This window comes from Eretmochelys imbricata, chromosome 10 (genome assembly GCF_965152235.1).
Source record: "Eretmochelys imbricata isolate rEreImb1 chromosome 10, rEreImb1.hap1, whole genome shotgun sequence".
NCBI lineage: Eukaryota > Metazoa > Chordata > Testudines > Cheloniidae > Eretmochelys > Eretmochelys imbricata.
Genome location: NC_135581.1, coordinates 56,323,385 through 56,330,696, shown reverse-complemented (window position 1 = coordinate 56,330,696; position 7,312 = coordinate 56,323,385).

The window sequence follows — 7,312 nt, the reverse complement described above, 5'->3', positions numbered from 1 at the left end:
CCATAAAATGGACAACAAATCAAAAGTGGATCTTACTGATCTAGTAAGTATGCTTTTCTCCTAAAAGCACAAATATTTCTTACTGTCTTGGGGGCTCATGGTTGAATCCTGATCCTGTTGTAGTCACTAGAACTGAATCAGGCTCCAAAATTAGGTTTTAACTATTTGTGTGCTTTAGGGGAGGAGGAACTTTCTGATGTACAAAAATGTGACAAATACAAGGAACATGCAAGCCCAAGTCATGAAAGCTAACCTCGTTTCCACTTCAGGTAAAAATGAATCAACTTTTGATTAAACCCTGGCTTACTGTGCAAAATCTCAGCAGAAGACCAAATGAGCATTTTGTTTTTAAATTACTGAAATTATTTCAGTTAGAGAAATGGGCCTTGTTTAATGCATGGTAACTTTCGTTTTTTACAAAAATAAACTTTCACAAAACAATAAAAATCTGTAAAATATTTTCATTAATCATCTTCAAAGTCCAATGGAATTTTTCTTTTTTAAATTCCTTTGCATTCTTTACCTCTCAGAAATTGCAACATGGGCCTCCTGCATAAGAACCTGAAAGGGGAACTGACTTAAAACTCACTGTAGAGAAAAGTGAAACTGACTCATCTATGCCATTGTCCAAATGGAGAGAAATACAAAAATCAAAACCAACCATTATCCAGCCCCAATTGCTAGCAACAAATCTAATTTGTGCATTTTGCTAAAAGTTATTAAACCCTAGTTTTGGCAGACAGCAAGAGGCAACAAAGTCCAAGGTTGAGGGCTTTCCACAGATGATGCTCTGCTGCCTTCCCCTAGTAAATCTGCCACGTGGACAGACACAAAAAGCAATTGCTAGAGTATGCAGGTGGCAGAAACTTTGTCAGAGAGAGAACCAATAGGGTATCAAGGCTCAATTGGCTTTGATTACACTAGAGAAATTTTCCTCAAAATTCAAACTGAACCATTTTTCAAACTGGTTAGAGCTGCAATGTAGAGAAGCCTCAACTGGGACCATTCCTATAGCCAATTTAGTTAAACCAAAAGATGTGTGTGTATTAAATTTCCCCAGTGTAGATGAGGCCATTGTATCAAAGGAGCAGTGTACTAATACAAACTAAAAATAAGTTTGCGTTGCTTTAATAAATTTAATCTTATCCGATAAACTGGCCAAACCTTTAAAACAAAACAAGGTTGTTTTAAAGAATACAGTTAAAGAATACAATACTCAAACAACCATAATGAACAAATATTGAGCCAACTTTCATGAGACAGTGTCCCCTCACGTGAATTACAGATACATCTAATGAGGTCCCTGATGAAATGAAACGTTCAGTTCTGGACCTGCCATGCCTACGAAATTATCTGCAGTTACTCAAGAAAGTAATGTCACTATCACCAAATTACTTAAAACATGTCCATGCTAAGAACAAACTGGCTGCAAATAGCTTCACTATAACTCTATGTGAAATCAAATTATACCATGTATGCTATCTCATCTGTTTTCCAACACTGGACAGCCAAATGAAAGACAATTTGCATCATTTCCCTCTGTAGAAACATTTTCTGCCATTATCTCAACAAACGTGAGGTGGCATCACTGAGTACGTCTTCATTTGCAACACACAATGCGCAGACAAATCCGTTCTCCTCTTTCACATTGCTTACATCAACATTTTTATAAAATGAGTAGGAAAAAAAATATTTGGATCCAATTCTACAACCTTTAGTTGGAAGGAGTCCCGCTGGTAATGGTACTAATCTCATGAGTAAAGCTTGCAGGACTGGGTACTTAGTAGTTAGTACAAAAAAATGTGCTAAGAAATTGTATTTCCCTTCTGCAGGTTGTGGTCCTGTAATGGACAGAAAACTACTCAGCTACATCAAAGTCATAGATTCCATCAAACCGTGGAGGACTGCTGGGAAGCCCTTTGGTGAGGAACATTTTGCTTTGTTGTGTCTTCGGATATGGGTCAAATCCTGCTTGCAACTGACATTAGTATTAGTAAGTCAAGCAGGAAATGGTTCTAAGAGGCTATGGGGTAGAATTTTCAAAAGTGATAAGTCACAAGTCTGATTTTTCCAACCATGAAAATGAATTTCAAATGAATCTTTAAAGCTATGAAAAAAAATACTTTTACTGCAAAGATGGAGAAAGGTGAACGTTATTGTGATGGAAATAAGTTTTTAAAACATGTGCCTAACTAATCGTTTTGTTAACTTGGTTGATAACAACTCTAATTTATTTCAAGCTATTTAATTTTATTTGTAGTTCACTGAAAGTGTGCTCAGTGCTTTACAAACATTAAAGTCAAGCTCCCTGCTCTGAAAATACTTAAATTGAAAAGGAAAAAAAACTTATATCGTGATAGCAAGAGTAACTTTTAGCATGAGCCATGTGTCACATAATAGTATTAGTATTAAAGTCAGTTTTGAATAAAGAGGTAAGCTAGTAAAGTACAAATTTTAAGTCACTTTCTGAAAAAAATCTCTACTTCCATCAAGCTCATTTAACTTACTGTTTCATTAGTTCTTAGTGATAATACCTGTATGAGTAAAATAAATATATATAGTATATTGTATTTATATATACTTTGGGTGGGTACACGCACGTACATACACACTTTTGTCTAGGTATAATTACTAAGAACCAATTAAATACATGATCATTTAAAATAGACAAAAAACATGGTCATTTTACAAATGTGCAAACTAATCCATACTGTTTAATCATTCCTCTATGAATTTAAACAAAATATGCCTCTTTTATATTACTTCTAGCCTGGTTTGTTGAAAAGTCGAACAGTAAATTCTTACAGTAGAGTCTCAGAGTTACGAACACCTCAGGAATGGAGGTTGTTCGTAACTCTGAACAAAATGTTATGGTTGTTCTTTCAAAAGTTTACAAATGAACATTGACATAATATAGCTTTGAAACTTTACTACGCAGAATAAAAATGCTGCTTTCCCTTTTTTTTTTTTTTTAGTAGTTTATGTTTAAGACAGTAATATACTGTATTTGGGGTGGGGGTGAGGGGTTGTCTCAGCTGCTGCCTGATTGTGTACCTCCAGTTCCAAATGAGATGTGTGGTTGACTGATCAGTTCGTAACTCTGATGTTCATAACTCTGAGGTTCTACTGAACTTTACTTTTAATTAATCAATAAACATGCTTGCTTATTTGTATGTAGAAAACCTAAGCATGCTGTCTAATAGCTTGGGGTTTGTTTATATTATAAACAAAAGTATACACAAAGTAAATATCTTTAAATTAAACACTAATAAGTTCTCAAGCAGCATTTTTCTTACTTTGCCTATCTAAATTTTTATCATCATTGATGGAAGTATTTTACGTTGGTTTGTGAGCGTATGGTAAAATCAATGTTTACTGACATTTACCAGTAAAACTCTAATCCTTCCAACCCTAACTATAGCCCATCTATGGTAATATAAGAAATAAGTTTAATAACCACGCTTAAACACAATTTAGATTCTTCTTGGGGTTACTCAGGATATAAACACAGAGCTTGGGTGGCCAGGGCAAAGGGACTCAAACCTTTTAAGACTGGAGTTTAAAAAAAAAAAAGTGTTCTAACCCAAGTACAAGAAATCTAATTAAGTTAATCAAGTCGGATTATTATAGAATCAGAGTAATTTTGATATGTCAAATACGTACATTCTTCCATTAGCACTCAAGCCAGCAAATATCCTCAATATAGGTTTTCCTTACTACGAGTTCCTTTATCTGCCTCTGCTTTTCAATGGACTGGAATAAGTCTCCAACTCAGGTCTTTACACTACGGAAATTTTCCTGTTACTGCTAACAATTAGACTGATATTAGTAATGGTGGGGGCTCAAATGTTGACAAAGTTCTCATGGCCAGCACTATTTTTAACACCATGTCAATTAGATTTGCTCAGAGCAGGTGTTAGCAGTGGCATAGTGCAAAGTTATCCTGAAGCAGTGGAGATTAGCATTCAAGGTTCCAGATCTGATGCAGTTTGCCAACAAGGAAATGTCCTATTAGCAGCCAGAAAAAGACTACAGGCTTTGTATTTACCACTGTATCCTGTATCACCCCTGTGTGTAGTGCAGTGGGGCTGTCCCTCCCAACTAGCAAGAAGGGACTCAGTTTGTCAGTGACATCTTACTCCTACTGTCAATGCTCACTCAACCAACAAACTTCCAGAGTTATAGAAACAGCCTGCCTACAAGCAGAACCTCTGCAACTCAAGTACAGGGTTGGCTGGACTGTGTAGCAAGTGAAGTATATAACATGAATAACAAAGACAGGTGCTATTACATACAAACAATGCACATATAAGACTCATAGAATCATAGAACCATAGGGTTAGGAGGGATTGCAAGGGTCATCTAATCTAATCCCCGGCCAAGATGCAGGATTTGTTGTATATAAACCATCCAAGACAGATGGCTATCCAGCCTCCTTTTGAAAACCTCCACTGAAAGAGCTTCCATGAATTCTCTAGACAGTTTTTTCCATTGTCCTACTGTTCTTATAGTTAGGAAGTTTTTGCTGAGATTTAATCTAAATCTGCTATGCTGTAGTTTGAGACCACTGCCTCTTGTCTTGTCCTCTGTGGCAAGAGGGAACTTTTCTCTGTCTTTTTTTATGGCAGCCTTTCAAGTATTTGGAGCCCACTATCATATCCCCTCTTAATCTTTTTTCCAAACTAAACATACCCAGGTTTCAGAGTAGCAGCCGTGTTAGTCTGTATCCACAAAAAGAAAAGGAGTACTTGTGGCACCTTAGAGACTAACAAATTTATCTGAGCATAAGCTTTCTCGAGCTACAGCTCACTTCATCAGATACATGCAGTGGAAAATACAGTGGGGAGATTTTATATACACAGAGAACATGAAACAATGGGTGTTACCATACACACTGTAACGAGTGAGATCAGGTAAGGTGAGCTATTACCAGCAGAGGAGAGAGAGAAAAAAACAAAACAAAAAAACCTTTTGCAGTGATAGTCAAGGTGGGCCATTTCCAGCAGTTGACAAGAATGAAGTGAGCTGTAGCTCACGAAAGCTTATGCTCAAATAAATTGGTTAGTCTCTAAGGTGCCACAAGTACTCCTTTTCTTTTTGCGAATACAGACTAACACGGCTGTTACTCTGAAACGTGTGAGGAATAGTTCACCTTCAGCCCCCAACTAAAACCTCTCCAGCGCATCAAGGATCTACAACCTATCCTGAAGGACGACCCATCACTCTCACAGATCTTGGGAGACAGGCCAGTCCTTGCTTACAAGCAAATACTCACCAGCAGCCACACACCACACAACAAAAACACTAACCCAGGAACCTATCCTAAGCCGGTTGCCAACTGTGTCCACATATCTATTCAGGAGACACCATAATAGGGCCTAATCACATCAGCCACACTATCAGAGGCTTGTTCACCTGCACATCTACCAGTGTGATATATGCCATCGTGTGCCAGCAATGCCCCTCTGCCATGTACATTGGCCAAACTGGACAGTCTCTACGTAAAAGAATAAATGGACACAAATCAGACATCAAGAATTATAACATTCAAAAACCAGTCAGAGAACACTTCAATCTCTCTGGTCACTTGATTACAGACCTAAAAGTGGCAATATTACAAGAAAAAAACTTCAAAAACAGACTCCAACGAGAGACTGCTGAATTGGAATTAATTTGCAAACTGGACACCATATAGGCTTGAATAAAGACTGGGAGTGGATGGGTCATTACACAAAGTAAAACTATTTCCCCAGGTTTATTTTTTCCCCCTACTGTTCCTCACATGTTCTTGTCAACTGCTGGAAATGACCCACCTTGATTATCACTAGAAAAGGTGGGGTGTTTTTTCTCTCCCTCTCTCACCTTACCTGATCACTCTCGTTACAGTGTGTATGGTAACACCCATTGTTTCATGTTCTCTGTGTATATAAAATCTCCCCACTGTATTTTCCACTGCATGCATCCGATGAAGTCAGCTGTAGCTCACAAAAGCTCATGCTCAAATAAATTTGTTAGTCTCTAAGGTGCCACAAGTCCTCCTTTTCTTTAAACATACCCAGTTCCTTCAGCCTTTGCATTCCATCCCTTTGATCATCTTTGTAGCTCACCGCTGGATCCTTTCTAGTTTCTCTACATCTTTTCTATATATTGGTGACCAAAATTGGATTCAGTACTCTAGCAGAGGCCTAACCAGTGCCAAGTTAAGCAATACTATCTCCTCCCGTAACTTGCATGCTATGCCTCTGATAATGCAACCCAAAATTGTTTTTTTTTGCAATAGCATCGCATTGTTGACCCATGTTGAGATTGTGATCTACCACAACTCCCAGATCCTTCTCAGCAGTGCTGCTGCCAAGCCAGTTATCCTCCATTTTCTATCAGTGCATTTGTTTTTTTCCTCCAAAGTGTAGTACCTTACATTTGTCTTTGTTGAATTTCATTTTGTTGTTGATAGCCCAGTTCTCCAATTTATCAAGATCCCTTTGAATTTTAGCTTTATCCTCCAAAGTGTTTGCCGCCCTCCCTGCCTTTGTCTCATGTGCAAATTTGATCAGTATGCTCTCTATTCCTACATCCAGGTCATTAATAATGATGTTAAACAACAGCAGACACAGAACAGATCCCTGTGGAATCCCATTTGAGACCTCCTTCCAGTCTGACATTATTCCATTAATAATCTTTGTTTGTGGACGTTAATTATGTATCCACTTAATAATAGTTCTGCCAAGCCTGAATTTCTTCAGTTTACTTATCAGAATGTAACGTGGGGCCTTGCTAAAGTCCAGGTATATTATGTCCACCACATTCTCCCTATCCACCAAACCAGTTACCTTGTCGAAGAAGGAAATCAAGCTGGTTTAGTATAATTTGTTCTTAGTAAATCCATGCTGGCTGCTAGTGATTACTCCTTCATCCTCCAGGTATTCACAAATAGAATGTTTTATACATTGCTCCAGTTGCTTCCCAGGTATTCAGGTCAGGCTGACTGAGCTATAGTTTCCCAGTTCCTCCTTTTTAACAATGGACATTACATTAGCTCTTCTCCAGTCTTCCGGGGCCTCTCCTGTCATTCAAGAGTTTGCCAATATTATTGCCATAATAGAAGGCCAATGTAACTCAAAGCAAATACTACCAGAACACATCGGTTAACATACCAGTATTATGTGAGCACTCAGAACTGACACTGCTATAGGCAATCACAGTGGGGACTGGAAAAGGGTGATTAAACTTAAGTTCTTGGGGAAATTTTCCATTGAGTAAATTTGTAAAAACTGAGTTGACACAATCTTCCTACTTCACATGAGCTGTATCT